The 8,463-nt window shown below is 38.7% G+C and overlaps 1 long non-coding RNA gene across 1 annotated transcript in view; it reads right to left on the bottom strand.

Annotated features, from left to right (window-relative positions):
- LOC309441486 overlaps positions 1–6,093 on the bottom strand; it is a 9,089-nt gene extending 2,996 nt beyond the window's left edge. The window contains exons 1-3 of the long non-coding RNA XR_014184391.1: positions 5,992–6,093; positions 3,958–4,030; positions 332–411 (exon numbers count right to left, since the gene is read on the bottom strand). This is a non-coding gene — a long non-coding RNA (uncharacterized lncRNA). The remainder of the gene's footprint in view (positions 1–331; positions 412–3,957; positions 4,031–5,991) is intronic.
- Positions 6,094–8,463: the final 2,370 nt, after the last annotated feature.

Raw genomic sequence — 8,463 nt, 5'->3', positions numbered from 1 at the left:
TATGAAGAGTTAATTCCAAACTTTTAAGAGGGTATCGTTATAGTTCAAATAGTCCTTCAGACATTTGACTTCTGCTACTGATTATTAATAATAATCATCCCATTTTCCTTTACACTTTTCAGCATGAATTCAGAATGTCAAAGCTAATTTTCTCATCAGCCTCAGACTTATTTAAAACACCACAAACTCAAGACTTCAGTTCTCTTCTCACATGCTTGGGTTTTACAACAGCGTGGGGTTAACATCCAGCTTCCATCCCAGTACATGGGGTCAGTATCTGTTGAACAAGGCCCACAAAGGGACCCAGAAGTTGGATTTTTACTGACAGTACCTGAATCTGGGGGTTCTTGGCACTTTTTCTGGTACATGTCCATTCAGAAGCCCATGGTTTTGCTTTGGTGATTCTAGAGCCTGGTCGTGGATCAAATGAAAGTAGAATTATCAAAATGAAGACAAGCTACAGGTTTCATGAGATATTTATGTGTATATTTAGTAAGATAAGATGCTCAAAGTGTTAACTTTTAGCAATTTTCTCTTTGCATGCTTCTAGAGAAAGATCTGATTTACATTTACATTGAGGCCACTTTGCACCATGTTGTCCAATTTGATGCCCTGAAATGATACCAAAGAGCTTGGACCTCAGGTGCAGGTCCCTTCTCCATGCAGAGCAATGTCACTTGAATAGAGTTACAACCAGATACATAACTGGGGACTATGGCTTAATAAGTACATTTAAAAAAAAAAAAAAAAAAAAGTCTGTCTTCTGCTTTATTTCCAAGTTCACACTGTAATCTGTTAATTGTACATACAACAAAACCAAAGTGCTGGTCAAGGTAAATTATTTTTCAGCAGTCATAATTAAGGCCCTGTTTACTATAGGCACTGTGAGTGCGGCTTTCCACAGCAAAAGGAGGAATGTGTTAAATATCCATGTATGTATGCTCCACAATAAAGATTTTTTCTTATGAAATTATTCTTATGAAGTACCACCTGGCTCATAAAATCACAGGACTCATCTTCAGGAAAAGAAAACTGGAATTCTGAATTGTTTCTGTAAGGCATTCCTATTTCTTTTTCAGATAAGAATGCCAAATTACATTTCCTTTTGATAGCCAAGAGTAAATGTAGTTGTGCTTTGGAAGCCCTTTCATTTCCCATCTTTTCTTTTACTCAGGAAAGGAACAGCTAGTCCACACGTTATAAAATTAACATGATTTCCAACTGATAGAAATCAGTGTAATGCCACAGATGTTACCTAAGTGAGACCCTGAGTGGAAGGTAACACAGGTGACTCTTCCAGTCTCACAGAGTCAGCATTAACACCATGGAGTGAGACTTGAAGGGGTGGATACTGAGGTTACCTCAGTCATGATAGGAAAACATACATGTTCTTCTGTGTTACCACAGTTTGTAGAACAATATCACCTTCACTCACTAAGCTTTTGAACCAGATACCTCCCTGCTCAGAGTAATATCATAGCTGTGTTCCATCCTTCTTTGGACAAGAAGGATCCTTCATTATTGCCTGTCCTGCACCTTGTACACTAAAGAAAACAGACCGTACGGATGAGAGATGTGCAAACCCCCGTGCTCTGGGCTGAGGAGGTATTAAAGCCTCTGGATTATATATCCTGGTGGTACTGAGCACAACTGAGGTGCCTCACCACTTTGCCAGAATTAGTTTTGTGTCTGTATTGTCCTTAGCCTAAAAGCCACTTCAACAGTGCAGTTTAATATTCATCTCATCACCATTGCTAACTGTTAAAACCTGAGTAATATAAAAAATGAATTAATATGTATGTGCAGATCTCTGTTTTGCCCAATATTTCTTACGCTTCTTTTTAATCAGAACCTCAGCACTCTGAAGGCAAACACAAATGATTCTTCCTCTTTCAGCCTGACTTTGCTGTCGCCATCACTGCAGCAAAGCAGCAGCTCCACTCCAGTCATCGCAGATGAAAGGGGACTTTGCTTTGGTACATCCAAATGGGCCACCCCTGCCAGTGCTGACACGAGTTGATGTGCGCTAAACACACCTGGCAGCCCCTCAGCAGCCATGGGAATGACCTGGTTCTATCAGTATTCCTTTGAGGTCCTTTCCGACCCAAACTATCTATGATTCTATGAATCGTAACGGACTCAGTGGTGAGGTCTGTCCTTACCCGTGCAGAGTCTCCAAGGACTCTACCGGACATGCATGACCGTGGCACAGCCCTTTGAGTTTAGAAGATTATTTGAAATTAGAGCAAACTCACTGAATTTATTCCAAAGGCACTTTCATATAGGAAAGCAAAATCTTACAAAGTTCAAGATTCAGCTTTAGCTGGGATTTGCCTTTGAAAAGCAAAACCTGGGCCTACATGCTCAGTGGGCAGCTAACCTCTGTTAGCTCCAACACAACAAACTCCATTTACACGGGCAGGATATTTGACCATAGCTCTTCATTTTGGGAGGGAATCTTGAAAAATAATCTACATCAGGACATTTGTTTTCATTTGGTTTTTGCCCCTGTTTTTAGAACTTTGTTGAAATAGACTATGCTTTTAATCCAAACTCTCCAGTATGGCCCAGTTTGAAATAAAAAGGAAAGATTAGTAAAGGTTCACTTCTCAGTTTTAGTTTTAAAATTATGTGGAGTACAGTGAAACCCAAAATACACCACAAATACTACACCTAGGGCAAGGTTTTTCATAACTATGTGTGAGGCAGGAGATGCAGGGGAACACCTTGTAAATTTTGAAATTCATTTAAGATGAGACATCTCAAGTAGTGTGGTCCTCTAGAGCCATTTTACTATTGGAAATCCATACAAAGGGTATTCTTACCATCTCTGCTATTTATCAGATAAAATACATTTTGTGGAGCAGATTTCAGCTGACACATAGTTAATGGTGGAGCTATATTTATTTTTGTCACTTGAAGATTTAATCTAAGTAAAAAGACCAATTAGTAAAGACTACAAATTTATGTAACTATAAGCCATATACTCAGTATGTTCTCTATCACCACAGAGACCAGATGACTTTTTCAAATCACAGTTCTCTAGTTCAACACTTGCTCAAACATCCAATTTTGAGAAGTGCCACAATTTTGAAAGATTTAACTGAAAGACAGACATTAAGAAGTTAGGTGCCTTTCCTCAAGACAACATCTTATTTAGATCAGAAGATCATTTTCCCTTCCTGGTCTTGAAAAACATTTTGCTATTCACTCGGTGTGTCCTATTAGCAGAAAATAGACAAAGTTCTGATGCATCATAGCACGCATCTGAAATTCTAATTCTAATTAACAAGAAGTCATCTGTAGTTGCCCAACACCGTATTATTAATTCACAAAGCAATAAAGGGATATATTTCAGGCTGATTGTGAAGATAGGTACTGAATGGGGTCATAGTATTTCACTACGCATAATTTGTCATGATCTTTAACTATTTCAAACCTATAGAAGTCAAGTTGTATAGTGCCTTACTGTGAATATAATTTCTCACGTATAAAAAGCAGCTACACTGGTATGGTTTATTCTCCTGAACTTAAATCTAAACTAAATCTAAACCTGCATAAGACAGGGTTGCATAAGGAAGCATATTTTTACTGTAAATATGTTGACTTTTGCTCTCTATTTTTAAGCAAGAAAGGCAGTTCTAGGGACATTGCAAAATGCTTTCTGGCATTATGATTAATATGTACATTAATTTATTTTAAAATATATATTTAGTAACAGGAACAGTAGATTTGATAACTCATTTAAAAAGCACTTTTCAGTTAAATTCTAATCAATTTTACATTCCAAGAGTCTTAAGGAAGGCTATTTTTATAAACCTACACCCCAAAAATGAAGACTTTTCAAAATGCATTGCTACTGAGTAAAACTTGCTTCTTCCTGCTCATTTCCAAAAAATTAAGTTAATTCTAAAGTATAGGGAAAGCCCAAAAATCGTTCATTCATTCATCCATTACCTTTCCAGCAAGAGAATGTGCAGTTACTAGAATTTTGCACAATTAGTTCTCTGAGAGTCCTTGAAATGCAAACCTGTATGAAGAAAGTAAAAACAAATCAAAGTTAATGGTGACTGGCTGGAACAAAATGCTTAAATCAATATTACGATGGCTCATCTGCTCGTCATTTAGCCATTACCTGGGAGACAAGGACCTCCTGTTATACCTGATTTTTTGTTAATTCAGATTTACCAATGTCTCAGTACTGCAGGCACATATGAAGCCAAAGTCATTCCAGACCAACCCTGTCATTATACTGTTTACTCTTCGTATCTTATTTTATTTATTCCTTTTTGTTCCTTACTATGGATACAGAGATAGACACATACAAACATTGGGGTGCTCAAAAAGTTTTGTACAACAGCAAGAGATGGCAAAAGCCATCATCTCACTTCCATAGCTTCCTGGAGAAACTGACAATATAACAATTCTCCTAAAGAATATCTATATATTAAAAGATTTTCTTCTAATTGAACCTTACAATGAAGAGGAATGCTGCACAGATTAGAAATATTTTGAAGTACTTCTTCACCATGTTAAAACATGTTTCTAGTACAATTTTTGAAATAGAAAGTTCATTGCCTGGTGTTCAATGTACCAAAAGCCCAAGGACATAGGGCATATATAGAAATAAGAAAAGGGCATTTTGGCGACATTATGGACACACAAGGCCTGATTCTTATCCCACTGGTACTGACAGAAATCCAAAATCTGTTCAAATCAGTGGTGTTTGACCAAGGTCTGCCACCAGGATCAGAATCAGAACTGTTGTGTGCACGCTTGGCTTTTCTTGAAAGCCACAAAACTTCCCCAGAAATGTAGCCCCAGGGTTTTTACAGCAATGCACATCTGGGCAGCGAAGGCTTCTTGCTCGTAATCCTGACAAAGCAAAGTCTTTAATTCTGGTTCCCCAACTGGAATACATGACCATTTATTCTTCTGGGGACATGAGAGTAAAAAAGAGTCAATGCCATCTCTGGAAGAAAAACCTATGGTGCAACCTCAAAATACACTTATTTGCATATATACACACACTGGAGCCTCATATGTATCTACTAATATACCTTTCTTAAACTGTTAGGAATATCACATATGCTACAGCTCACACCAACCAGAATAGTGAGGGAGGTGTTGTTTTTTGATATTTTTATAAGTTCATGTAACTCTACAGTCAAAGCAACTCCAGGTTCATCAGTTATCACATAAAAAAAGACTGATTGCAAATAAGTTTATTTAATAATCAGCTGTCTTGACTTCAGTCCTCTCTCAGACCTGTGTGCATACAGTCTTTATTACAGCCTAATCACACCACACTTACAGAAAGGCAAACTCTGAACTGAACACCTCCCTCTCTCTTTTCGTTTCCCAGCGGGTTAAATGTGAAAAATGCTAAAAATCTACTGGGAGTGCGTCTAAAAATGAAGTATAAATAGGTATGGAAAACCTATGAGAAAACTGTTATGGAAGGTGCCTGAATGGCAAAGTGCAAAGGGGGACAAGAAGAAAATTGTGATGGCATACAAAAGGCAGGAGAATAAGAAAGATGTGATACAATAGATAGCTGGCGTGAGCCTATCAACTGCCTGGTAGCTCCTGTTCCACCCACCTCCCCCTCAATACCTTCATTTTTTTTGTTATGATAAAGGACATTCATGATCAGTAACAATGTTATAATGATAGTAAATGCAGGATTTAAGGTATATAAAACCTTCAGCCAACATTAGAAAGCCACCAAGGGGGAGTTACCTTGCACGAGGTTCTATTTAGTGATGGCTCCACTCTTTCACTCCCTGACTGCAAATCAGCATTTTTAGTGGACAATAGGCTCAGCAGTGGCCTTATGATTGCCTCTTTTCAAATGGAAATGGCTATCCTAACTCCTCTGCCAGGTTTTTCTTACTAGAGCACAAATTGCAGTTTACAAGGCTCTAAGGGGGGAAAAAAAATCTTAGCTGAATATCTTTTTTTTATTCGACAAACTGACATGTAAATTACCCTTTAAGTGCTCCACTCTAGGGCTCTGATCATCTCCTAATTGTCACAGTCAATTGTAGCCAACAGTCTCTTCAATCCCAAGCGCTTTGACAACAAGCATAAGGATCAAAGCAGAATCAGCTCCCTTCAATATCCTTCTGTTTAGGATGCTACAAAAAGCCTGAAAAAGAAAGGTGTAAGGGCATTAGTGGAGAAGGAACTGAGAGTAGAGAGTACTATAGCAGTCATTTTCTTCTTCACTAATATATAACCTTATATACTCTGTTATCCCACTTTCAGCATGAACACAAACATCCCAGCAAATAAATATGGTTTGAAATGACTCGGATATATGACGAAAAAACAGATGCATAATGCATTTTGCTGCCTCCTGGATGTCTACCCCCATTCTTTCCCCTCCAACTTTCTCCTCCACTCTGGGAAGGGATATAAGAGCAATTATTTTTTAAGTAAATTTGTTTTTTCTCAAAGCAGTCCCACACTCTCTTCCAGAACGAGCGGGGCTGCAAACCAGCCTACCCGATGGAAACCCATCCCAAGTTGTATTCATGGAGCCGGTACAACTTAGACATAAAGCAGGTTATTTGCACAGCTCTGCTTTTGCTTTCTGAAGTGCCTGTAACCCAAGGTCAGGCAGAGGCTGGAGCAAAACCCTCTCATTCAGCTGGAGGCCAACTCTAAGAACAGCCAGCTTCAGTCACATCCAAAATGACTGGGAAGAAATACAAGAATAAATACAGCAGTCCTCAAAGTCTGTCCAGGGGGAAGAAAAAAAATAACGCTGTAATTCTGAAAGAAGGTTCACCTTTTATTGTATTCCAGACCACTTTAGTTCAGCACCGCACTACCTCGCTTAAACAATTTTTTGTACTAGCTTGCTGTGTTTGATGACAGGAGCTCACTCTGCAATACGTTTTCATACCCTCAGCGCCTTGCTGAAACTCAAAGTAAGCCTTGTCAAAGCTGTGTTTCTAGGGAATAGGAGTAAGGCGGAGCTATTCTGAATAATTCTTTTTCCTCAAAGCTTGTACACATCCACAGACGTCGCAGTAACTCCCACGGAGTCGCGTGAACAGCTTCTTCCAGGCAGGCTGCCGGGGAGGAATAGCACAGCACCTGCAGAAGATGTGCTGCTGGAGCGGGAGAAGTGCCCGCAGGATACCAGGGAGCCAAACTGGAGACATGCTAAGCTCTAGAGTAACTCAAAAGGATCTCCAAATGGATAACCAGGCTCTGCAGGGTTAGGCAACTGGGTGCTTTTGGCCTCTCTGATGATCTTGCTGCCATACACAAAGGAAGCAGGAGATTTCACCCATTTTCCTGGAGCTCTGACTCTCCTACTTAGGCAAAACAGAGAGCCTGAATGCCTGAAGTCCAAAAAAATGGGAATTTGGAGGGGAAAACCCTTTTGTTCCTTCATAAGAAATCAATTATCTTCTTACAACTATTTTTAAGAAACTGCCACTTGACATTTCTTAAAGAGGATGCACCTTATCCATTGGCTCACATAATGGAGGAATGGATCAACGACACAGCTGGGATGAGTTTAACAACCTGCTGCTCCCTTCTTACGGGTCCCATTTTCCTCTCCCAAATTCTGGATTTCTGTGTACAAGGTGAGCTGAGCCAGAACCATAGATCAGCAGAAAACCAATCAATTGAGCAACAAGACCCAAAGGCAAGCCTTTAAGGTAGATGTTCCTAAACCATCACCTTCATCATGCTTCCCAAAGAAGGTTAAGTTGCAAATAATAACCCTGTTTTTACATAGACAAGACTTAAAGCTCATAGGGAAGGCAGCACAGATACTCACCCACTGCTGCCTGCTCCTACCTGCACCCACCACCTTGATACTAAATTTAGATAATACATTAAATACAAAGCCTGGTGAGAAAAGAGTGTTTTCTATAATGGATAGGAACAAAAAGTCAAAATTTCTCATGGGGAAGATATTCCAGAAAAATGTTGATTGGGAAACATCAAAAGCACTGCTATGAATGAGGTTGTAATAATAAAGTTAATCTAATATATCATTTAAAATAATACAAAACCAAAATTGTAAAATTGAAGTCTTGTCAAGCTGTCAAAGGGAAATGTTTTAACTCTTCCTGACTAAAAATGTCGATGAAAAAGGCATATTCTAAAGAAAATTTTCCAGCTTAGTGAAACACACTTTCCCCACCACCCAATTTACAAATGTTTTGCAGATCTATATAAGGATCAATATCTTCCCCAGAGACCCAAATTCTGAAGTTACTCTAGTTAAAAATGTATAAACTATTTTTTTTTATATTCCGTTATACTAGGCAAATCCCTTTATTTTCCAGAAAGTTTATTCCAAGACATTTGGACACCTTAAAAATGAAATCTCCCAACATTAGCAAATTGCTCTGTGGCTATTTAGCTCACTAGAATTAACTTAGTATATAAAGATATTTTCATCTCCTCATTCATCCACAAGAGTGCCACATG

Source organism: Streptopelia decaocto (assembly GCF_964273445.1).
Source record: "Streptopelia decaocto genome assembly, chromosome: 6".
NCBI classification, from domain to species: Eukaryota; Metazoa; Chordata; class Aves; order Columbiformes; family Columbidae; genus Streptopelia; species Streptopelia decaocto.
This window is presented reverse-complemented; position numbering and strand designations above follow the sequence as displayed.